Consider the following 26366-nt stretch of genomic DNA (forward strand, 5'->3'; position numbering starts at 1 on the left):
TCAAGCTGGCTGAGCAGGCAGTATGCAGGCCAGCGCTGGGTCATTAAGGATCTCATAGGAAAATACAGAAAAGTTAAGAGCCAGCCCCAGGCGAATTGGATGTGTGGGTTGCATCTCTTTCTTGCTTATCTCAAAGGCTTCTTGTTAAGTTCCTTGGGAATTACCTATCATTCGTTTTAGATCATCACCACATGCATCTGCAGCAAGGCACAGAAGGTAATCTTCCTTCATGTTCAGATAGAAGACCTTACTCTCTGGATGAGTTGCATGGGCTATTAAGTACTTATCCAACAATTCCAGGACCATGGTGCAGATGGAGCTCAGCTCCGACTCCACTTTCTCCGGGATAGTCCTTCATCGGCAGCACCTTGTCGGAGGTGTCGGTTTTCTGCTCGATATGACCTTCCAGGCAGACCTGCGGTCCCCGGCCACGTTCTTGTAGGCCACCAAGAGCAGGCTGCACTCCTTGTTGGACAGCTCAGTGCCCTCATCAGTGCAGTTGCTTGGAAACTACCTAACACTGTGGACATCAGACGGTGCGGGAGAAAAACGTGATGCAGCAGAAGAGGCCGAAAACGAAATGCATACAGGGTGTCATCCTTCTTCCCGTCAAGAAACCTTTTTACACATCTTTATTTTTACACATTCCTTATTCCACTTGGATTTCTTAGAGCAAAGAGCCCACTCATGTGTATGGAATCAACTGTTGATCATCTTTTCGCACTGCAGCTTTGGGAAAACTCCATTCCTTGATTTGTATTTGTCTTGGCCTTTCTGGTGTGCGGTTACTGCTGCAGAAAAGTATTAACAGCTTCCTTTCATATAAACATAAGTCACTCCCAAACCCTTATGTAGAGGACTAAAAATGTATCTGGTGTTTAAGTCATCAGAACCAGTTCTGCAAGTGACTGTGTTTTGTATTACTGTGAAGACAGGAAAATGTAGTTAATTACAGTTTAAAGAATGTCCTACATAACTTCTTAATTTCTGCATTCCTTCCCTTATTCTTCAGGGGTTTCCTTTCAGTAAGCAACTTTTCCATGCTCTTAATATATTCCTTTTCAGCGGAATCCAGAAGTATTAGATTGAATGGAAAAGCATTTGACATTTCTGGGCTGGGGGGTCACAAGTTGAAATGCCTCTGATATCACGTATTCTGGAGGTTGTGTATATACATTTGCAGATACAGGGAGTTTCCTTACCACTCTTCATTTGCTGCTGTTTTAAGTTGACAACTTCCCTTCCCAAATAAAAGTTCACTTACACCTCTTGCCTTTGTAGTTCTGGCATTCACTTTACTATGTACTAGAAGTAGCATGTTGCTGCCAGAATACAAGCATTGCTTTTGGCAAATGAAGGTGCGTGTCATTTCTTTACACTATAGAAAGGGGAAATAAAGTACACAAGTCCGAATCTAAAACTTTAGTACTTCTCCATGCAGATGTGTGCATATGTGAGAGGGGGTCCAGTTTGTCTAGTGATTGTTATTTAGAGAGTTGGACCACTATTGTGTATTGGTAGTCATTGATTGTAGTCCCAAAAAAGCCTTGTGAAAATGTTATGCCCAGTGTCACAGCAGAGTAACAGAAAATAAAATTACATTTTGTAAAATATTTACTATGGCGTTGTAACAATTGCATACCCACATTTTAAGGGACAGGTGAATTTACTACTTTCTAAAGTTTATTAATACTTCCCTTTTATCTTATGTAAAATGTAGTAATACCTGTAGAAATACAGGTATTACTACTGTATACTTGTCTAGGGTTACCTGGAAATGTATAAAATTCGACTACATTTCTTAGAGTGTTTTACTATAGATCGGTCTCATGGGCCACCTCTTCCTCAGATGTAAATGATATCTGGTTATGTATTACATGGAATAAAGTAGACATTTTAAAACTAGCAAAAAAAAAAAAAAATATTACTGCTCATTGACAAAGCACCTGGACACTGAAGAGCTCTGATGGAGATGTACAAGGAAATGGATGTTGTTTTCATGCCTGCCGGCATGGCACCCATCCTGCAGCTGCTATGGTTTGAATATTTGTCCCCTCCAAAACTCATGTTGAAATTGAATCCCCAGTGTGGCAGTATTAAGAGGTGATTGGATCGTGAGCGTTCTACCCTCACGAATGAATGAGTCCACTCATGGACTAACGGATGAATGAGTTATCATGGGAGGGGAACTGGTGGCCGTGTAAGAAAAGGAAGAAAGAACAGGGCTAACACACTCAGCCCCTTGTCCTGTGATGTGCTGCCTTGGGACTCTGAAGAGTTTCCTCCGCAATAAGGCCCTCACCACGTGCCGCCCCTTGACTTTGGATTTCCTTACATGCAGAACTTTTCTTTATAAATTACCCAGTTTCTGGTATTCTGTTAATAAGCAACAGAACATGCATTGACACAGCAGCCCATGGACCAGAGAGTCACTTTGACTTTTAAGTCCTTCTTTTTAAGAAATACATACTGTAAGGCTGCAGCTGCCATTAGGTAGTAATTCTTTGAATGGATCTGGGCAAAGTCCATAGCAACCTTTATGGAAAGGATTCACCATTCTAGATGCCCTTAAGAATATCCATGATTCGTGGGAGGTCAAAGTATCAACACTAACAGGAGTTTGGAAGAAACTGATTCCAGCCCTCCGGGATGACTTCGAGGGATTCAGAACTTCAGTGGAGGAAAGGACTGCTGATGTGGTGGCAACAGCAAGAAAACGAGTTAGAAGTGGAGCCTCAAGATGTGACTGAATTTTTTGCTGCAATCTATAGTAAAATTTGAATGGATGAGAAGTTACATCTCATGGGTGAGCAAAGAAAATGGTATCTTGAGATGGAATCTACTCTTGGTGGAGATGCCATGAACATGGTTGAAGTGACAACAAAGGATTTAGATGACTACATAAATGTAGTTGATATAGTAGCAGCAGAATGAGAGGCTTGACTCCAATTTTGAAAGAAGTTCTAATGTGAGTAAAATGCTATCAAACAGCATCACATGCTACAGAGAAATCTTTTGTGAAAGAAAGAGTCAGTGGATGTGGGAAACTTCATTGTTGTCTTATTTTAAGAAATTGGAGCCGGGCTCAGTGGCTCAGCCTGTAATCCCACGCTTTGGAAGGCTGAGGTGAGTGAATTGCCTGAGCCCGCAGGTTCGAGATCCGCCTGGGCAACTTGGCGAGACCTCATCTCTACAATAAATCAAAATATTAGCCGGGTGTGGGAGTGCGCACCTGTAGTGCCAGCTTCTTGGAAGACTGAAGTGGAAGGATCACCGGAGCCCAGGCTGCGGTGGCAGGGAGCGTGCCACTGCACTCCAGTTTGGGCGACAGAGTGAGGCTCCAACTCAAAAAAAAAAAAAAAAGAAATTGGTCCAGGGAGCAGTGGCTCATACCTGTCATCTCAGCACTTTGGGAGGTTGAGGTGGGAGGATCACTTGAGGCCAGGAGTTTGAGACCAGCCTGGGCAACATAGCGAGATCCCTATCTCTACACAAAATAAAAAAAAAACAAGGAAGAGAAATGGCCACAACCTCCCCAACCCTCAATGACCATCATCCTGAGCAGTCAGCAGCCATCAACATCAAGGCAAGACCTGCTAATACAAAAAGATGAAAACTTGCTGAAGGCTCAGATGGTCATTAGCATGCTTAGCAACAAAGTATTTTTAATTAAGGCATGTACTTTTTAAATACATAATGCTGTTGCACACTTAATAGACTACAGTATAATATAAACATAACTTTTATATGGACAGAGAAACCAAAAAATTCACGTCACTTGCTTTATTGTGAGAGTTACTTTATGCAGTGGTCTGGAACTGAACTCATAGTATCTCTGGGGTATGCCTGTATATTGTTCTTTGATTTCTTTCATCAGAGTATTATTGTTTTCCGCATATAGATCACTTATATATTTTGTGAGATTTCATTTCTGGGGTGGGAGTTAATATAGATGGGTGTTGTGTTTTAAATTTCAAATTCCACTGTAGGAAAGGAATTGACTTTCTGTATTCATCTTGTATCCTGTAATCCTGCCATAATCACTTATTAGTTCCAGGAGTTATTTGTCAGATATTTCAGATTTTCTACACCATTGTGTTATCTGTGAGCAAACTCAGTTTTATTTCTTTCTTCAATATATATTCTATTTATTCTTTTTGTGGCATTGCTTTAGTTGGACCATAATCAACTTTTTTTTTTGAGTTGGGGGTCTCACTCTGTCGTCCCGGCTGGAGTGCAGTGGCACATTCTTGACTCACTGCAGTCTCAACTTCCTGGGCTGGGATAACAGGCATGCATAGCCTATAATCAGTTTTTTAATGGACTGTTTTCTACATCTGAGGATGAACTGGACAGGAAGGAGGAGCAAACTATAGCTGTGATCTTTGCCATGGGTTAAAGGTCACGGGGAAGGAGAGGGGAATTTAAAGGAAAAAGAACGTTAAACTGGTAATTAATATGGTTTTTTATATATTTGTCAGGCACATTACAGTCTTCACAAATCTGTATGCCCATATCTGATGCCCTCAACAATCGGGAAGTAAGGTGTTACCTCTACTTTATATATGAAGAAATGTGGAAGAGTTAAACCATCTGTGCATGTTCCAAAAGAACAAAGATGGCAGCCAGGTCCCCTGTCGCCAGGTTCCCTGAGCGCCACCATATGGCTTTCCCTCTTCTCAGCAGTCCCACACGGTTGGAGCCAATCACTGAGAGCAACACGACCTAAAGAGCGCTCTCAGGATTGACAGGTCTAAGTCCCTGAGTGGAAACTTCTGGGAAGTGGGAAATCATGAGTCATTATTACCGGGTTTTTTTCTACCCTGTTATCAAGTATCAGTTGAAAACACTTGTATCTTAAAATATATGTGTACATTTATATATAAATGCTTCCTAGGAAGACTAAAGTTCCTTTTTACCTTAGAAGAATGAACTATCCCTGCTGCCATTATTTAAACAAAGACCCTGAGGTCTTGTCCCCCCCCCCCCCAAGACCTCTTCTGCCTCCCCCTTTTACATATACTTCTCTTACAGCCCTTTGCAAGGCTTTGATCTCCTCATCCTCTCCTGTAGTTCAGTATCTTTCAAACTTCAGCAGATGACGTAGGTTAGAAAGTCATAAAAATTTCCTAGGTCTTGACCAGCCTTTCTACCCATGAAATTAGTAGAATGCAATGGAATAAAATAGAAAATGTGTCAAATGCTGTCCTAAAACAGGATTATTTTTGCAAATTTTTTTGCTTCAATTGTACTTTAAAAAAAAAAACACTTTTGCAAAACAGTGTCACGTTTCTTTTCTGTAGATTGTGGTCAAGGAGGTCGGAAAAGCCCAGCACTAGACTGTGAGCTCTTTTAGGGGCAGAGAGCCTGTCGTGGTCATCTTTGTTCCCCAGAGGCGTGGGGGGGGATAGGAGTGCACCCACCGTGAAGCGTGTGGGTGAGAATTTGCGCAGACAGTAGTCAGGTGGTTCCGGGTGCTGCTCAGAGTACTGGGAACATGGTGGTGAACAAAAGATGGTATCTCTGTCAGGAGGTGGCATTCCAGCAGGCGAGGAGAGTTATAGCAGGGTGGGGAGGTCACCAGGGCTGGCACCAGCTCACATAGGGCAGAATCTCTGTGACCTTGGGCAGGCTACCCAACCTTGGGCAGGCTACCCAAACCTTTCCATTTCCCCATCTGGAAATCAATCGGGAGAATTAATGACAGGGTGTCAGCAGTCTCTGCTTCAGAGGGCTGTTGTGTTGATGAAGGGAGTTAATGTTTTTGAAGCTCTTGAAATAGTATCAATCTCATCCTTCGTGCCTTATGGATGTGTAATGAATAAATAAGCCTAACCAGGAATGGATTAGTACAGTGCAGAGCATTCCTAATGGTAATAGATGCTTCAGAAAAAACGGAGGCAGGGGAGAGGAACAGCCTTTTTGATCGGATAGGAACAAACTCTGCTGTGTTCAAGGTATCAGGACAAATGTTATATTTAAAGTGTTGAAGCAGTAAAATTAAAGACACGGGGATCCCAGAAGTCAGCAGCCTCATGCTAACTCGAGTGCATGCAGCCTTGCCTCTTCCGCTGTGCAGGCGGTGGTATGAGCAGAGTGGTTTGCAGAGGATGCGCCAGGCCAGTTCCTCCCCGCTACAGGAACCTGCAGCCGAGCTGAGCTGGCGAGACTTGCACGGGGAACAAATGCAACTCAAGGCACATGGCAGGAGCTCATCGGGCACGGGCACCCCAGGCCTGTGCTCTGCAGAGTTTTTCAAGACTCTGTCCTCTGCTGGGTGAGTCCCGTTACTTGGGAAGGTGGAGAGAGAAGAGGCATTAGCTGGCCACATAGCCATCGTTGAGAACAGACAGGCGAGGTAGAGGAAAGGAAGTAGGACCAGGCTGCAGGAGCTCTGAGCTTCCAGAGCTGCTCAAGCAGGTCTTCTCAACTTTCCTTTTTACTCCCTCCCCAACCACCTCCCCGCCCCCAGCTAATGTCCTCAGGGAGGGAGTGGTTATTTTTATTTTTTGAGCTGGAGTGGTTTTTCTTATTTTATTTTATTTTTTTTTTTTTTTGAGTTGGAGTCTCACTCTGTCAGCCAGGCTAGAGTTCAATGACACACTCACAGCCACCCCAGTGTCAACCTGCTGTGCTCCGGTGATCCTTCCTCAGCCTTCCAAGTCATAACTACTGGCACGTGCTACCACAACCAGCTAATTTTTTGTTTGTTGTAGAGGAGAGGTTTTGCCAAGTTGCCCAGGCTGGTCTTGAACCCACAGTTTCAGGTAATTCTCTCATCTCGGCCTCCCAAAGTGTTGGGATTACAGGCTGAGCTTCCAAGCCCGGCCCTGAGTGGTGTTTTTTTTTTGAGCTGGAGTCTCACCCTGTCGCCCAGACTGGAGTGCAGTGGCCGCTCCCGGCCCCCGCAGCCTTGACCTGCTGGGCTCCGGCGATCGTTCCGCCTCAGCCTTCCAAGTAGCTGGAACTACAGGTGTGCGCTACCACGCCTGGCTAATTTTTTTATTTATTGTAGAGATGAAGCCTCACCAAGTTGCCCAGGCGAGTCTCGAACCCGCGGGCTCAGGCAATCCACTCACCTCAGCCTCCCAAAGCGTGGGATTATAGGCTGAACCACCGAGCCCGGCTGTGAGTGGTTTTTAAAAGCCTCATAGGAGCCGAGTTTGATGGTGTGAGCCTATGATCCCAGCTACTTGGGAGGCTGAAGTGGAAGGACTGCTTGAGCCCAGGAGTTTGAGACCAGCCTGGACAATTGGGCAATATAGCAAGAGCCCATGTAAAAATAAAAATGAAAGCCTCATAGTTGATTGATTCTGATGTACCCACTCTTTTCCCCAAAATAAACCCATTGAATTGGAGGGATACATGTCTGGCTGTGGGTTCAAGTCACCTATTCCATAGCAGGGTCAATATAGGAATAATTTCATTGTATGTTAGCATAAAACCTACGGTTGAAATGATTGTGAGATTAGTTACAAATGTACCTCTTACCCTCCACTTGCATCTCCTTCTGCCAGTTTTGGCTAACCCTTGAGCCTGGCACGGCATTTTGCACATGGAAGCTACTTCGAACACTGGCCCTGGTGAAGGGCAGGGGCAGCTGACTTCACTGGTCACCTTGTGACAAGCACTATAGGGAGAAATGAATATCCTTAAGGACTGACCGGATGTGGTGGCTTATGCCTGGAATCCCAGCATTTGGGGAGACTCAGGCAGGAGGATTGCTTGAGCCTAGAAGTTTGAGATCAGCCTAGGCAACATAGTGAGACCTCGTCTCTTCAAAAGCAGACAAACAAAATAATCCTTGAGGACAGATTGGAAAAACCATGGAAAGCTCCTACTAGTGACCCAGAGAAAACATCTAAATTTTCTTGCCAAAAATTTTTAGCACCCATCTGAACTGCATACACCAGTGGTTCTGGACCCTGACTGCACATTAAAATAACTTGAAGAACTCCTACAGATTTTGGGTGCCTGAGCCCTGTGCCCTAGAGATTCTGGCTTATGTGGTCTGGAGTAGGCTCTGTGCATTGACATTTCTTAAACGTGCAGGGCAGACAGAGAGAGGAAGGTTAGGTTAGACCACACATCCTGAGGGTAAAGGAACACACTGGTGTTCGCAGCATTGACCCCTCCACCTCCAAAACCCTTTCTCCAGGAACGCACTTTGGGAAATGCTGGTGTCATGTATTACCCAAATATAGTGTTGGGCTATCTTAGATTTGTCCTTTACCTAACGAGTGTGCTTTTCTGGTGCAGAGATTGTGCAGACATACAGGACATCAGAAGTAGAAGGAGTTGCATTATTTGGTCCAGCTTTCTTACCTTGCAGATACAAAAACAGAGGCCCAGAGATTTTTGTTGTTGTTACTATTTTCAGATGCCATTAGCATAGCACATGTGTCTTAGTTTGCCTGGGCTGCCGTAACTATGTACCTCAGACTTGTAGGCTCAAACAACAGAGATTTATCGTCTTTCAACTCTGGAGTCCAAGATCAAGGTATCAGCAGGGTTGGCTCCCTTGAGGGTGAGAGGGAGAGTCTGTTCTGGCCCCTCTCCTGGCTTCTGGTGGTCTGCTGGCCATCCTTGGTGTTCCTTGACTTGTGGGGCATCACCCTTATTTCTGCCTTTGTCTCCTTGTGGAGTTCTCCCTGTGTGCGTGTCTCCAGATTTCCCTGTTTTATGAGGATGGTGGTCATGTTGGATTAGAGCCCATTCTAATGACCTCCCTGTAACTTGATTACCTGTATAAAGACCCTATCTCCAAATGAGCTTCCATTCTGAGGTCCTGGGGGCTGGAACCCCAACATATGGATTTTCGGGAGGACACAATTCAATGCCCAACAGCATGCAGCACTTTGGTGCTGATTATACGGCATCATGTATCTTGGAATCTGACACTTAGTAGGCATTTAACTAGTGGAATGGATGGATAAATACATAATGCCTTGATCCAGGGTATTGTGTATTAATATCTATCAGAAAATACACCCTGACTGTTTATATTCTTCTCTGAGAGCGCTGGAGTTTTTCCAACCAACCTCACCTCTCACGAGTGGCTTTGTCACTTCGTCTGACTGTGGAGGTCTTACTTATGTCTTTTCCTATACATTCTTTTTGTTCTACTCCCCATCTGGGATATGACTGTATATGTTTGCCTATCCTTTGCCAAATTACGAAGCCTTAGACAATAGGGACTTCTTACCTGTTTTGTTGTTGTTGTTGCTGTTTTTGAGTCAGAGTGTCACTCTGCCACCCAGGCTGGAGTGCAGTGGCACACCCATGGCTTCCTCAGCCTCAACCTGCTAGGCTCAGGCGATCCTTCTGCCTCAGCCTTCCAAGTAGCTGGAACCATAGGCATGTGCCATCACACCTGGCTAATTTTTCGATTTATTGTAGAAATGAGGTCTCAAAAGTTGCCCGGGCGGGTCTCGAACCTGTAGGCTCAAGCAGTCCTCTCATTGGCCTCCCAAAGTGCTGGGATTATAGGCGTGAGCCACTGCGCCTGGCCTTCTTATTTGTTTAAGGATGTTAAATGTAACTCCTTTTCCATTATAACAAAAGTAACGAGCTTATTGAAAGATAAGGGCCTGGCATGGTGGCACACACTTGTAATCCCAGCTACTCAAGAGGCTGAGGTAGGAGAACCGCTTGAACCCAGGAGTTGGAGGCTGCAGTGAGCTATGATGATGCCACTGCACTCTAGCCTGGGTAACAAAGCAAGACCCTGTCTCTAAAATTATTAATAATAATAACAATAATAACAACAACAGGAATGAAAAGGAAGATGAGGGAAGTATGATTTTTCCTTTTTTTCCCTTTGCATGGGTGTAATTTTTTTTTGTCTAGTTGTAATCACACTAGATAGACAATGTAACGTCTAGCTTTCTTCATTTGCTGCAGTATTCATAAGCTTTTTGCATAAAAAGTTAATTTGATGTAATCAAAGAATAATAATCAAAATTAAAATTTTTTGGAGTCAGGGTCTCACTGTTGCCCAGGCTGGAGTGCAGTGCCATGATCATGGCAACCTCGACCTCCTGGGCCCAGGCGATCCTTGTACATCAGCATGCTAAGTCGCTGGGTCTACAGGCACGTGCCACCCTGCCTGGATACTTTTTTTATTTTTTGTAGAGACAAGGTTTCACTATGTTGCCCAGACTGGTCTGGAATTCCTGGACTCAAGCTATTCTCCTGCCTCTGCCTCCCAAAGTGCTGGGATTACAGGTGTGAGCCACCGTGCCTGGCCACTTTTTTTTTTTAATTTGGGATCTCACTATCGCCCAGGCTAGAGTGCAGTGGCATGATCATGGCTCACCACAGCCTTGATCTCCTGGGCTCAGGCACTTCTTCTACCTAAGCCTCTTAAGTGGCTGGGACTACAGGCATGCGCCATCACGCCCAGCTAATTTTTTGATTTTTTTGTAGAGACGGGTCTCACTGTATAGCCTAGGCTGGACTGAAACTCCTGGGCTCAAGCAATCCTCTCAACCTGGCCTCCCAAAGACCTGGGATTATAGGTGTGAGCCGCTGTGCCTGGCAATAATGAAAAGTCTTAAGGCCAAGTGCTGTTCTAAGGACTTACCCATGTTAACTCATTTAATTTTCAAAATGATCCTATGCAAGATTTACCATTAATATGCCCAATTTACAGATTGTACACCAACGCGCAGAGAGGGTAAATAATTTGTTTATGGTCATATAACTACTGAGTAGTAGTGTCAAGTCCAGAGTGCAAGCTTATTGATGCTGTACCATGTGTCCCCACGGCCTCTGGAGCTAGACAGACCTGCTCAGCTTCTTCCACTTAGCTGTGTCACCTTGAGTTAGCTCCTAACCTCTCTCAGTCAGCTTCCTCCTTGGTAAAACAGGTGTAATAATCCCGATCTCCTAGCACACAGTAGGTGCTCAGTAAATACCTGGTTAATATTAAACTTACATGAAATGAAGTCGACGGAGTCCTTACCTCCCTCGTCCAGCTCAAAGCTTCTCTCCCCTTCCGCTCAGGCTTAATGTGAAGTCTTAAGACCCCAAAGTGGGGCAGGTGCACCTGGTTCTCCCCCTCTTCCCCAGAGATGAGAATTCAGTCACCGAACTATTGCCTGATAGGGGCAATGCACTCCCAGCTGAATTTTTTTTTTTAAATTTTTTTTTGAGTTGGAGTCTCACTCTGTCGCCCAGACTGGAGTGCAGTGACCACTCCCGGCCACCGCAGCCTCGACCTGCTGGGCTCCGGCGATCCTTCCGCCTCAGCCTTCCAAGTAGCCAGAATTACAGGCATGCGCTACCACACTCGCCTGATTTTTTGATTTATTGTAGAGATGAGGTCTCCCTGCCCAGGCGAGTCTCGAACATCTGCCCCAACAGCCAGCCTAGACTCCATCTCTCCCAGAGGTACACTGCACCCCTCTTACCTGAGCTAGGTTTATGTGCTTTCCAGAAGGCTCTGGTGCACTTGGGCCCGTGGAAAACATGCCCCCTCATTCCACCACCAGAACAGCTCCTCTCTGGAACGTCTTTGCACCCACTGGTTAGGTCTCCCAGTGGCAGAAAGATTAGGCCTACCCATAGGCACCTGCCGGAAAGTCAGAGGCTGGTGTCCCCCTGCTGACAATCACCCCCTTGTAGTGATCTTGAAGCCCACCCTCATCTCCCCACTGACTCGGGTGAGCAGAGAGCACCTCTATTTCTCCTTAGAGCCAGAGGCAGGGAAGCAGCCCAGCTTTCAGTTCATCCACAAATCCCTTCCAACAAACCTCTTTCTCCTATATAAGCTGAAGCTCAAGCTGGTACGTGAGACAGGGGTCATACCACCACTTCTGATCTCCTCTTGACTTCCTTTGGAATTTATCTGGCGCCTCTCTGTGGAACTTGTCTATACCACTGACTTCTGCTTAGGCCCAATCTGAACTCTTAAGACACTAAAAACGTTTGATCTCGCACGCTCTTATAGGATGTTTTATGACAGCCTATGCTATGGGGTAACTTAAGAGTTTCCCTATTAGGGAAATTTGAAATGGCTTCAATTATTTGGCTGTTCTACTTACTGCTTTGGTGAATGTCTGAGTGTGAGTCTCTGTGCCCCACTCCCAAGGCTATATATTTCCTTGGGCTACACTGAAGTCTTATTTAAGACCTAAGTGCCAATTTGTTGTTCCACTAAGCAAGCTAAAAGCACTCACAATCCATTCCTAGTGATAAATGCTACCAAGTTTTTAAAAAATTACCAAAGGTAGCCGGGCTCGGTGGCTCAGTCTGTAATCCCGCGCCTTGGGAGGCCGAGGTGAGTGGATTGCCTGAGCCCGCGGGTTTGAGACCCATCTGGGCAACTTGGCAAGACCTCAGCTCTACAATAAATTAAAAAATTAGCCGGGCATGGTAGTGCACACCTGTAGCTCCAGCTACGTGGAAGGCTGAGGCGGAAGGATCGCCGGAGCCCAGCAGGTTGAGGCTGCGGTGGCCGGGAGCAGCCACTGCACTCCAATCTGGGTGACAGAGTGAGACTCCAACTCAAAAAAAAAAAAAAATTACCAAAGGTGCTGTTATGTCTGTGGAAAACCTACCAATAATTATAGTCATGTACTGGATAACAACTTTTCAGTCAACCACAGACTACCTATAGAACGCTTAAGATTATGGCATTGTGTTTTTACTGTGCCTTTTCTGTGTTTAGATATATTCCTCCCACTGTGCTACAATTGCCAACTGTGTTCCGTGTAGTCACATGCTAGGAACAATAGGCTGTACCATGTAGCCTAGGCTTGCAGTAGGCTATACCACCTAGGTTTGTGCAAAGACACTCCATGATGTTCACACAATGATGAAATTGCCCAGTGACATATTTCTCAGGATGTATCCCCGCTGTTAAGTGACACATGACTGCGACTGAGTTCTCAGATGTTCAACATGTCTCTCAAAAAATGAAGTTCTACATTACGTTCTCCAGAACAAATAGAAGGCAGAGGACACACACACACGCACACACACACACACACACACACACACACACACACAGTTTTTAAGCTGCATGCATCCAAGTGTGTTGGTGTCTTGGCAGTATCACAGAAAATACAGCATGGTGGCCAAGACAGAAGTGTTCAGTCTGTTATAAGCCAGAAAACTATCTTACTTAATGATTGATGCTACAGTAGCCTCCTAATAAATTGTGACTAATTTTGTGTCTTGTTTATTCACCAAGGAAACAGAAGTCTTACATTTCCAAGGTTGTAGAGTTTGTGTCTACAAAAACCTTCCCCTGTGTCTTTGACCCCTCTTTTCTTTTTTCGTTGAGTCAGAGTCTCACTGGACTGTAGTGCAAAGGTGCAATCATGGCTCACTATAGCCTCGACCTCCTGGGTTCAGTCAATCCTTCTGCCTCAGCCTCCCGAGTAGCTGGGACTACAGGTGTGCACCACCACACATGACTAACTTTTTGATTTTTTGTAAAGATGTGATCTCACTATGTTGCCCAGGCTGGTGTCGAACTCCTGGGCTCCAGCGATCCTCCTGCCTCAACCCTCTAAATTTCTGGGATTACAGGTGTGAGGCACAACACCTGGCCACTTGGACCTCTCACATACCATCTTTCTTTCGAAATGCTGGATTCCCTCTTCCCTCCCAGCTCCCACGCACACCCTGCCACTCTGAGGCCAGGGCCCCGACTGCCATGCCTTATCTCCTAGGCTTGGTGCCATCTAAAGCAGAGGGGTGACTCCATGTTGCTAATCCTGACTATTTAGAAAGTGCGCTTGGGGCCTAGGCTCCCAGTTTGACAACTTGAGTCTCAAAGCTGAAGGGAACCTTGAAGTCACCTTGTTCAGCCTCCTGGTTTTGCCGAGGAGGGAACCTGGGTCCGTCGATGAGGGGGAGCGTTGAACCCGGAGCCTGGTCTGGCTCCACCCCCAACCCACTGAACCCCAGAAGGCCCCGTATTTCTGAGTTGGTAACAGTTGGTGTTGGTACTTGCTGCGGGGCCTTTTACTTTGCCAGAACCTAGCGAGATTTTTAGACTTTTCCAAAGTTCCAAATGATATCACCCTGGCAGAATAGCACAGGTAAAAACTATTGGCACAAAACTGGTAACTGGAAGCATTGCCCCTTTCTGTAAATTGAATGGAGAGGCAGTGGGCAGAATCCCACTCGACAGCCTCATTGCCTTGGAAGAGCCGCCAGCCCACCAGAGGATCTGCAAACCCGAAGCAATTATGAACATTATAATAACAGGGACAGGACCGACCTGTGCTTGCTGTAGATGGTATCTGTTTGAGTCAGCTTGGCAGGCCCCTGCCTGCTCCTCCTGATATGCAACAATCCTTTCAAGCGCCAACAAGATCTGTTGAATAGATTGGTGAGGGCTTTGGTTTTTTTTTTTTTTTCCCTCCAAGGGAAAATCAGATCATTCTGGTTTACTTGGTAAATCCTTACTTCACCCCGATGGGAAGTTTCTAGAATGAGAAACCAGTGTTACCAGGTAAAACTAGAAAACTTTCCCTAGAGCACATACTTGGCATTTTTTTAACCTTTTTTTTTTTTGGTAGAGATGGGGTCTTAACATGTTGCCCAGGCCGATGTTGCCCAGGCCGATCTTGAACTCCTGGGCTCCAGCAATCCTCCCGCCTCAGCCTCCCAAGGTGCTGGGATGATAGGCATGAGCCACCAGGCCTGGCTCATACTTGGCATTTTTAACTCTTTCAAAAGAGGCTCACTTCAGAATTCTAGCTACTGGCTAGCAATCCAAGCAGACGGCACTTTCTGGAAACAGACCATGAAAAGGCTCTTGACACAGAACTGTCTGGGCATTCAGAGAAGGGAGAAGGGCTCTCAAGGCGTCAGTTTTACTGGAATAGAAATCACCTGTGCGTCCATAGAGCTGGCTAGCTGAGCTCTAGTGGGGTGACCGAGGACCCTGTGTTAAGATAGACTCACTCCCTACCCACCAGAAAGCTCCAAGTAAGTTGAGTAATACCAGGTGAACTTGGCAAGGGTCAATTCAAGCCACAGAACTACTCCTCCTGTTGTTAGATAACCCTGGATGGTTGTGTCCAAACATGACGATCTGATTCTCTCTCCCATTGGTATTTAACTTCCTCAAGATGGGTCATCTCACTTTTTCTAGACTGAACTTATTTATCGCAGGCTGTGGTCTTGCCATGTTTCCTGGGCTAAATTGGTGCTCGTGCCACCCACGGGAATGGTCACGCCTCAGACCGTGCGATCCCTAGGAACAAACCCTCCGCCTCAGACTCTGAAGTTCCCCTCTCCGACCCCAGCCTTCCTCTTTTCTTTCTTTCCCTCTCCTCACTCCTTCTGCACTTATGTGTGGCTTTCAACACTTGCCACTCAGCCCTTCTTTTCTTTTAGAGACAGAATCTCACTCTGTCACTCAGGCTGGAATCCAATAGTGTGATCATAGCTCCCTGGAGCCTTCAGCTCCTGGGCTCACATGAGCTTCCCAAGTAGCTGTGACCACAGGCGTGTGCCACCATGCCTGGCTAATTTTACTTTTTTGTGGAATTGCAAGGGAGGGGGTGTTTCTTGCAACGTTGCCCGCGCTGATCTCGACCTCCTGGCCTCAAGGAATCCTCCTTCCTTGGTCTCCCAAAGTCCTGGGATTACAGGCGTGAGCCACCTCACCCGGCCTCCTCTCGTCCCTTGAATCATAATATGTTAACCCTTCTGGCCTCCCCCTGACCCAGCCTTATACTCTGGTCAGGCATGTTGGTGATACTCTTGCTGATGTTTGTAGGGCCTGCCTTTGCCAAGCCCTAGGCTTGGGTGAACCAGGACCACCTGCATTCTCTGTTTTATTGTTTTGTTTTAGAATTTGCTGTGTTTATGTCTGCACTGAAGTTATTTTTTTCATTTTCAAATTGACAAATAATAATTGCACATATTTACAGGGTTCATAGTGATGTTTTGGAACATACAGTGTACAGTGCTCAGATCGGGGTGATGAGCATGTCGTTCTGTAAAGTCGTGAAGTGTAAGCCGTTATTCCCTACACATTCATGCTACCCGATCTCAGTTATCATTTCAGGGCCTTGAGTACTTTTTTCCTATAATGAAGCATGCCAAAGATGAAATTTTTAAAGAAAATTCACAGTTCTCTGTTTTGATATGGTTTGTGAAAGTCCATGGCTTTGACTTATTTCTGCTTTTGGACCAGGTCAAAAGAAATTATTTGTGGCAAGACATATTCAAGCCAAAGGGCAAAAATGCCTGTTCTCTGGCATTTAGTAGTTAGCTCCCTAAGAAGAGCATGAGAGAAGTTTGTTTATTAATAATTAAATGGGACAGCTCTTTATTTTATCAGTTCTTATTGTTTAATGGCTTCTCCCCTCATTACCATGCAGTACTCTATTGCATTTTTAGCTTTTAAATTTTCAAATATTTTTGAGATAGTGTCTTGCTCTGTCACCTAGGCTGGAGTGCAGTGACACAGTCATAGCTCACTGCAGCTTCGAACTCCTGTGCTTCAGTGATCCCCTGTCTCAGCCTCCCAAGTAGCTAGGACTACAGACATGCGCCACCACGCCTGGCTAAGTTTTGTAGAGAAGGGGTCTCGCTATGTTACCCAGGTTAGTCTCGAATTCCTGGCCTCAAGTGATCTTCCTGTCTTGGCCTCCCAAATTGCTGGTATTACAGGCATGAGCCACCATGCTGGCTGCTGTATTGACTTTAATGCCTTAGAATTTCACAAGTGGGTTCGAACTTCATTTAGACTTTTGGTTGGTGTAGGTGTCAGGGTGTAACCATCCTTACACACAGTTGAGAATGTGAATTGATACAACTTTATGGAAATTACTTGCTGACATCTATTAACTCATTTGTCTACAACCTCACTTTAACGACTCGATCCTAGCAAAATTGTCACAGAGTACAACATACACAATGTGGCATTCAAAATAGAGAAGAATTGCAGATAAATCTCATGCCCCTTGGTGAGAGCTGGTTGAATAAATTATGGTATATTGAATGCTATGTAATATTCTTAAACCTTTAAAAAGGAGATAAAGCAAACTGTAGATGAATGTGATTTGGTGCTCAAAATATCTCTGCGTGGGTTGTGAGTGTGGCCATGGCTGAGGACTCGAAAAGGATGTACCCAGTTTGTGACCGGAAACCTCGGAGTGAGGTAGGATTGAGAGAAAAATATTTTCGCATCCCTTTTTGTTTTTAAAAACACACAACCATGATTTTGAGCCATTTTTCCTTTTTGTGTGTTTGCTGTATTGTTTTTTCAAATTAAAGAAAAAAGTAATAGAATAAATCATCCAGAGATTTAGATAGTATTTAGATGCAGTACATTTTTCATATATTGACACTTGGAACCAAGTGGTCTCCCTTCAGCTAGCGTAAAATTATGCACCACAGGGAGATTATAGACCCCACGAGGAGTCTATGAATATGTTTCATCATCACGCAGCCTTTGATTAATCTTTGTTCTAGCATCTCTTCTCATACAGCCTGGGATTTGTGAATGAAACAGATATAAGCAAAAACTCCCTTCCTCTCTGTAATATCCATATCCCCGCGGTCTACTTGTATTTGCATGTACAAACCATAATCTCCTGTAAAATACTCTGTGATATTTCTGAATAGTAATCAGTGATACTTCATACACCCAGGGAAAACCCCGGTATCTTTCATCTTTGAAACCATTGCAAAGGTATGAAATTACACCTGAGCAGGCCTGGCCTCAAAGTTGCAGAACAGTGACTAAGTCTTTGACCCCTGCTTCAACTCCACAAGGAGCAGGTCTTCCTTGTCATTGGATAGAAAACTCGCTGAAGAGAAGAAAGACCTCAATGGGCACAAACCCACAGGTTTGCTCTCCTCCTAAAGTTCCTTAGCATTTATTTCAAGTGTTCACTTTTCCGTATTTAGCCCTTTCATCCTCAAAGAAACGGTCCCTGTTCCCTCAGGTCTCACTTGAACTCCTGCCCACCCTTGTGCTCCTTGGCTTTCTGTCCTTATCTTGTTCACATTTTAACATTCGTGTCTGTGTCTTTTTAACACATGTTAACACCCATAGTCCCAGCTACTCGGGAGGCTGAAGTGGAAGGATCACCTGAACCCAAGAAGTGGATGGAGGCTGTGGTGAGCCATGATTGTGCCACTGCACTCCAGTCTGGGTGACAGAGTGAGACCCCAATTCAATCAGTTAACCAATCAATCAATCGATTTCCATGCTTTATACACTCAGGCACTTAAAATCATGTTTTCAAGGCCATTGAGCATTCCATGCTTTATACACTCAGGCACTTAAAATCATGTTTTCAAGGCCATTGAGCACATGACTCTTGTGATGTCAATATTTATACATATGTCTTTGTTTCATCACTGCTTTATAACCTTGAGGCAGCAGGTTTCTGTCTCTTTATCCCAGGACATAGAATGGTCACTTACTAGGAGTAGGTGCTCAATAAGTGTATCCTGAATTAAATACATGTCTAAAAACCAGTTTCTGGAGTATACTTCCACTTAAATAGATATATGTCTACATGAATCTTATAATAACTAATTTGCAGAAGAAGAACTGAGTATATATCGGCTTTTTGGCAAAACCCAAAAAGGAGATTCACAGTCTGGTACTGATATTTAGGAGTAGATCATTGATAATCGTGGTCAGAAGGGCTACACAGATACCAGGTCTGTCTTGAGAATTCTTCCCACAGAAAGCCACTCGAGTTTCACTAGCCATGTGACATGAGAAAGATTGGAACAGTCTAAATCCATACTCTGACTGGGCACAGTAGCTCATGCCTATAATCCCAGCACTTTGGAGAATTCTTCCCACAGAAAGCCACTTGATTTCAGTAACCATATGACATGAGAAAGTTTTGAACGGTCTAAATCCATGCTCTGGCTGGGCACAGTGGTTCATGCCATCATCCCAGCACTTTGGAAGGCCAAGGTGGGAGGGTTGCTTGAGCCCTGGAGTTCGAGACCAGCCTGGGCAACATAGTGAGACTTCATTACCAAAAAAAATGAGCTGGGTGTGGTGGCACATGCCTATAGTCCCAGCTACTCTGGAAGCTGAGACAGAAGGATCGCCTGAGCCCAGGAGATCGAGTCTGCAGTGAATTGTGATCACTCCACTGCACTTCAGCCTGGGCGACAGAGTGAGACTCCAACTCAAAATAATAATAATAATAATAATTTAACTGAACTGGTACCTTAAGTGTGTAAGTCCTAAGCATGGGGGTGGGCGGGGGTGGTAGCGCGGCGAGGAAGGGCATTTCTTCTCAGGCTCTTTGCCTGTAAGTTAGGTTTCCACCACCAGGTGGGCAGTGACAACTTGGTGTTGGTCTTTACTGTGTTTTCCATCCAGACTTTGGCTACATCAGCCTAACTGACCTGTGACGTGCCTTCCCATTCAGTTAGCCTTCCCGTGGTTAGGAAAATAATAAAGATGAACTCGTCACTCCTTCGCTAAGCATCGACATTTCAAGACCAAGCTAGACAGTTCTGAAAAGCACATCCCACAGAAAACTTGCCCCGAGGTACCGGGGGGCGTTGTCAAAAAACAAAATTTCAATAAATTACGTTTTAAAATTGTAATTGGCTTTTATTAGCGAATTGTGAACCGGGCTGCATCTAGTCCTTAAAAGAGATAGGAGAGCCAGGCTCGGTGGCTCAGCCTGTAATCCCGCGCCTTGGGAAGCTGAGGTGAGTGGATGGCCTGAGCCCGCGGGTTCGAGACCCGCCTGGGCAACTTGGCGAGACCTCATCTCTACAATCAATCAAAAATCAGCCGGGCGTGGTAGCACGTGCCTGTAGTTCCAGCTGCTTGGAAGGCTGAGGCGGAAGGATCACTGGAGCCCAGCAGGTCGAGGCTGCGGTGGCTGGGAGCGGCCACTGCACTCCAGTCTGGGCAACAGAGTGAGACTCTGACTCAAAAAAAAAAAAAAAAAGAGAGAGACAGGAGATCCACTGGATGTGGCAGAATAGTTAGTTTTTGTAAGGCGACTTGAGCAAGAATGAGGAAACAGTGTAGTGCCATAAGTGGATGGGTTCACATCAGGTGACATCGGGCTACTTTCCTTCTATGGATTAAAGCAAAGGGAACTTCTTTATGCCAGCTCAGATTGACTAGGTCCCATTTGATTGGTTTCTGTGAATCTCCTAGGTTTGGTTTTGTGTTTGGAAAACTGACCTCTTTGGAGATGCAGCTATCATCTTGCTCCTGATTTCTCAGATTTTACAAGGAAACAGTTTAGGTTTCAAGATGGTGACATGGAGCCTTAGCATGAGTGATTCCATTTTGGATTGGTCTATTGGGCCAAGTTCAGGAGCTCGGTCCAAATCAATGGCCTCCTGTGTGTTTTATTTTTGAGTTGGAGTCTTACTCTGTCACCCAGGCTGGAGTGCAGTGGCACACTCACAGCCACCGCAGCCTCAACCTGCTGGGCTCAGGCGATTCTTCCGCCTCAGCCTTCCAAGCAGCTGGAACTACAGGCATGCTCCACCACGCCCAGCTCATTTTTTGATTTACTGTAGAGACGAGGTCTTGCCGTGTTGCCCAGGCTGGTCTTAAACCCATGGGCTCAGGCAATCCTCTGGCCTCTGCCTTCCAAAGTGCTGGGATTACAGGCATGAGCCCCCATGCCCTCCCATACATTTTATTTGACCGGACTTCCCCCATCAATCTGTCAATGTTTCTGGTCCATCCCCACATGGACTAACACATTCAGCTCTGAGTTGAGAGCTTTTCCCAGGGTGTGATCTGGGTCCAGGGTGTGATCTGTGATCAGGGTGTGAGTTTTTGCCGCTTGGAGCGTGGTGTGAAGTCTCAAGTATAAATCTTTAGAGGCAACAATTCCTTAGTACCCAGACCTTTCAGCTCCCTAAGCAGAAATGGCACCTGAATATCAGTTTATAAACTCGCCAAAGTGTAAAATTCATGTAACTTAGCCAACTTTCTGTTCAAAGAATTCCTGGCAGCAGTTAACACATTTTTCCCAAATACAAAGTAATTCCTTGTACTCACAGTAAGAAGATTTTACAAAGTGGGGGTTTTCTTAAGCCTACATGAATATAAAACATGGTTGTTCAACCCTGAGTACCTTAACACTTCCTAGGGAGATATTTTAAAACAACCCATGTCCGGGCCCCTTACCCCATGAATTAAAGGGGAATCTCTTCCCAGCCAGAGCTGAGAAGGTTAGCATTGAGTTTCAGGAAGAAAGTCAAACTATCCAATGCATGCATGTATGATTTAAGCTGTTAAGTTAACTTGCACACACGTATCTACTGTTATAGATGAGTCTAATTTCAAGAAGCTGCATTTTTTTCCTTTTCTCCCATTTTATAGATGTTACTCCCATGGCATTTCTCTGACATCTTTGACACGGTGTTCACGTCATGTCAGCCAGGCACACAGCTCTGCAGATCATGGCACCTTCCCTGCTGGCCGTGTTGTTTTAGAGAGCATATTTGTTGTTGCTGTTGTTTAATTGTGAAATACATATAACATAAAAGTTACCATTTTAACCATCTTAAAATGTATAGTTGGCGGCATTAAGTACATTGACATTGTTGCGCGGCCCTCCCCAGCGTCCATTTCCAGAACTTTTTCTTCTTCCCAAACAGAAACTCTTGCACCCCTTCAACAATAATTCTCCATTCGCTCCTCCCCCTCTCCCCGGGCAGCCACCATTCTACCTTCTATCTGCATGGATTGGACAACTCTAGGTAGCTCATGTGAGTGGGGGTCACACAGTGTTTGTCCTTCCATGACTGGATTATTTTACTTAGTCTGGTGTCCTTAAGGTTCAACCGTGTGGTAGCATGTGTCCCAAGTTTCCTTCTTTTTAAGGTTAAATAATGCTCCATTTCATGTACATACCACATTTTTAAAAATCCACTTATCCATTGATGGATACTCAGATTGCTTCCACCTTTTAGTTTTTGTGAATAATGCCACTACGAACAGGGGTGTGTAATTATGTTTTCAAAACCCTGCTCTCAATGATTGTGGGTATATGCAGAAGTGGAATTTTTGGATCATATGGTAATGTTGTTTTTATTTTTATTTTTGTGTGTGTCTGTTGCCCAGGCTGAAGTGCAAACCATGGGTCACCACAGCCTTGACCCCCGGGGCTCAGGCAATCCTTTTTCTCAGCCTCAGCCTCCCAAGTAGCTGGAACTGCAGGTGCATGCCACCACACACAACTGTTTTTTAAAATTTTTTGTAGAGATAGGGTCTCGCTATGCTACTCAGGCTGGTCTGGAACACCTGGGCTCAAGCAATTCTCCCATCTCGGCCTCCCAAAGTACTGGAATTAAAGACATGAGCTATCATGCCCCACCAGTAATTCTATTTTTAATTATTTGAGGAACCACCCTCTGTTTTCTTGGACAGGAGGTAAAAAGAGCTGAGAAATAGGGCAATATGAAGCAAAGTCTCCTGGAGGGTAACTTTAGTTCAGTCCTGTACCATCTTACATTTCGACCAACAGGTTGCAATTTCTTCAATCCTCGCCAATTCTTGTTATTTGCTGGATTTCTGTTTGTCTGGGTTTTTTGTTTTTTAGTAACAGCCATTGTAATGTGTATGAGTTAGTGAAATAGAGCACTTTGGAACCATTGGGTGATGCTGTCTCCAGAAATTCTATCCCAAGCCATTTGCATAGCACTGTGCAGGGTTTGTTTTTGTTTCAAAAATTTATCCTGGCCGGGCTCGGTGGCTCAGCCTGTAATCCCGCACTTTGGGAGGCTGAGGTGAGTGGATTGCCTGAGCCTGCGGGTTCGAGACCCGCCTGGGCAACTTGGCGAGACCTCATCTCTACAATAAATTAAAAAATTAGCCGGACGTGATGGTGTGCCTGTACTTCCGGCTAATTGGAAGACTGAGGCGGAAGGATCGCCGGAGCCCAGCAGGTCGAGGCTGCGGTGGCCGGGAGCAGCCACTGCACCCCAGTCTGGGTGACAGAGTGAGACTCCGACTCAAAAAAATAAAAAAATGTATCCTGTGGGAGTTGGCAAGGTGGCTTGCACCTGTAGTCCCAGATACTTGGGAGGCTGAGATGGGAGGATCACTTGAGCCCAAGTTCAAGGCCAGTCTAGGTGGCACATAATAATAATAATAATAATAATCCTGTATGAGTGTATTTGCACACAGTATAACCACAGTGTAACCACTTTATTGTAGCCACAATATAACCACTTTATTTGTATTGCTATTTTGAAATCACACCTCCCAGAAAAAAAAATCACTAAATAGATGTTAAGTTGGTTTGCCTTCTTCTCCTCCTCCCCAGTTTAGTGACATCCCATGTGTTTTCCACAAACAGTATCTTTGTTGTTCAAAGTAGTGAAATGTCAAAGAGTGTCCCACAAGGGAAGAGAATTTATAAGAACTTGGACTTAAGGAAATTCCCTTTTTCCTCAAGGATCATTTTCAAAATGTCTTACCCTTATATTCAGGTATATATGGTAATTGGATAGAAGTTTTAAAAGGAAGGGAAAGGACAGTAAACTAGCAGCTTGATGCTGCTGATTTATTGTAAATGCTGGGATTCCTTTCCTCCTCCCTAAAGGAAGTGTTTTAAGCCACTTTAAAAGTCACTCCAGGCCGGGGGCAGTGGCTCACGCCTGTAATCCCAGCACTTTGAGAGGTGGAGGCAAGAGGATTGCCTGAGCCCACGGGTTTGAGACCAGCCTGGGCAACTTGGTGAGACCTCCTTTCTACAATAAATTTTTTAAAATAGCCGAATGGTGGCGCAAGCCTGTAGTTCCAGCTTGGAAGACTGAGGCAGAAGGATTGCCTGAGCCCAGCAGGTCAACGCTGCGGTGGCCATGATTGTGCCCCTGCACTCTAGCCTGGGTGACAGGGTGAGACTCCAACTCAAAAAAAGAAAAAAAAAAAGTCACTCCAAGTCTTCCTCCCTTCTACTCTTCTGCTCTGTTTTTTGTTTGGTTTTGGTTTTGGTTTGGGTTTTTTTTTTTTTTGAGCTGAGGTCTCACTTCGTCACCCAGGCTGGAGTGCAGTGGCACCATCACGGCTCACTGCAGCCTTGATCTCAGGCCAACCTTCTCCCTCAGCCTCTCGACATTGCCTCTACTCTTGGACTCTAGGTGCCAACAGGCCTGGCTAATTTTTTTTTTTTTTTTTTGGGTAGAGATGAGGTCTTACTGTGTTGCCCAGGCTGGTCTTGAACTCTCAGGCTTAAATCCTCTCGCCTCAGCCTCCCAAAGGGCTGGGATTACAGGTGAGAGCCATCATGCCTGGCCTCTGTAAGAGTTTGCATAAAATGCATTTTTAATTCCTTGGTTCACTTGGCACCCACAGTTTTGACGAGCTGATTTCTTGCATAACACCCTTGCCTTCAGCACGCATGGCTGTCCTCACTCAGAAACCGTTCTCGTCCAAACCAGCACTTTATACCGGAGCTTCCCTCAGAGCGAAGGACCCGGATGAAATCTCTAGTGTTTTGTCATTTGTGCGATGGTAGTTCTTAACCTCCAAGCGTTTGAGGCTGGAGTGACCAACCCCATCGCAGGTCCCATGCCTGGCACTCAGCAAGTATCCCACGGCCTCAGTCATAGAGGAGCCTGGGAGAAACGAGCCTGGAAGAGAGAAGGGGAGTGACATGGGGGCTTGGTTTTGAGGTTGGCTTAGGACAGGGGAGGCTTGATATATGCTTCACGTCCTGGGGAGGGAGCCCTTGGTGTGGCAGAGATGAACATGCGAGGGAGGGGATAGAAGGGGAGTCCTACCCCCTGTGCCACAAAAAAAAGGTTTGCACAGAACCATCCTACAAGGAGCAAGAGAAGATGAAAAGACACCATCTCTTTGGAGACGGGGATGAAGAGGGAGATGAAGGAGGGCAGATCCAGAGAAGATCCAGAGGGGAGAGCTCCGCTGGTCCAGTCTAGGTCTCGGGGGATAAGGGGCACCAATGGGGATGCAGCCCTCCGCAGAGTAGAAAGGTTTGGAGAAGGACCCTGTAGGGTATGGAGGACGACAATGAGAGGGAGACCCAAGAATGACCAGGGAGCAGCTGGGACCCAGCTGAGATTAGATGACACAGATGACCTTCTGCCACTTAGAACAGGACTGGGGCCAGGCATGGTGGCCCACAGCTGTAATCTCAACACTTTGGGAGGCTCGAGGCGGGAGGATCGCTCGCAGCCAGGACGTCAAGGCCAGGCTGGGCAACATAGTAAGACCCATCTCTGCAAAAAATAAAAACTAGTTAGGCATGGTGGCGCATGCCTGTAGTCCCTGCCACGCAGGAGGCTGAGGCAGAAGGATCGCCTGAGCCCAGGAAGTAGAGGCTGTGATGAGCCATGATTGTGCCACTGCACATCAGCCTGTCTCTAAAATTATGAATAAGATAAAAAAAAAAAAAACGGAACAAGACAGGTAGAGTGTATTCACATAGAGCTGAGGTTTGGCATAGACCCACAACCGGTGCGCAACTCGAGCACTCAGGTGCTTGGCAGTGACGCATTAGACAGGAATACGGGTGACACCAGAAGAGAACTAGAAGGGGAAGGATAAGGAGAACACCGTGAAGAACGGCAGCCCACACCCTGGTCTGGAAAAACGCAGATTCCATTCTCTATCAGAGTCCTCTTCCCCCCTCCCTCCCACCTTCCTCCCTTCCACAGATCTCTGAGATTCCCTCTGTCTCGGACACGGGCTAATTTCCACGGGACAGCCCAGACAGGTCCTTTGCCTCTAGTCCTCGGCCAAGTGCAGAAGAAAGAAACTCCAAGCCAGAGAAAACAGCAGTCCTCGGGTGTTATGAAAACACCCAGGGCCCAGAACCCAGCCTGGGGGGCTTTAAGGAAGGCTTCCTAGAGGAAGTGCCACCCTCAGTTGAGGCCTTCCAGATAAGAGAGATTAAGCAGATGGCAGGGCTGGAGAGGAGGGCGGCTGACGCAGCCACCCGCGTCCCTGGCCGCCTCCATGGCCCCACCACCCAGCTAGTGTCAGGGCTTCCAGCTCCTTCATTCTGTTAGCACTACTTTCAGAATCACTGCTCACCCCCTCACCCCATCTGGTGTCCTGCCGGTCGCAGAGCCCATGTCGCCTGCAACTTCTGTTGTTTTCGCTTTCTTTTCTTTTCTCCCCCTGACCGCATTCGCCTCTTTCCTCTTTCATCCCTTTCCCTGCCACCAAAGTGTAGGTGTCGGGTCCTCCTCGAGGTGTAAGCTCATGCCTTACCCTCCGCTGCCAGTCATCTCCTCCATGCTCACGTCAACATCCAAAGCGCCGTCTCCTGCCCTGGCCCTCCCACTGACCACTCAGGCACCTCAGGTTCATCGTGAGGGAGCCTGACCTCGTCTTCTCATGTATCGCCACCTCCAAACTTGCTCATCTGGCTGGGCACGGCAGCTTGTGTCTGTCATCC

The 26366-nt window shown here is 45.9% G+C and overlaps 1 protein-coding gene and 1 pseudogene across 1 annotated transcript in view; one reads left to right on the forward strand and one right to left on the reverse strand.

Annotated features, from left to right (window-relative positions):
- On the reverse strand, nucleotides 1-26040 carry LOC103261470 (annotated as a pseudogene).
- Nucleotides 1-26366, forward strand: part of EDARADD (EDAR associated death domain) — a 75531-nt gene that overhangs the window by 28911 nt on the left and 20254 nt on the right. The window lies entirely within an intron of this gene.

Source organism: Carlito syrichta, unplaced genomic scaffold (genome assembly GCF_000164805.1).
Source record: "Carlito syrichta isolate Samal-C Ts95f unplaced genomic scaffold, Tarsius_syrichta-2.0.1 Scaffold303709, whole genome shotgun sequence".
NCBI classification, from domain to species: Eukaryota; Metazoa; Chordata; class Mammalia; order Primates; family Tarsiidae; genus Carlito; species Carlito syrichta.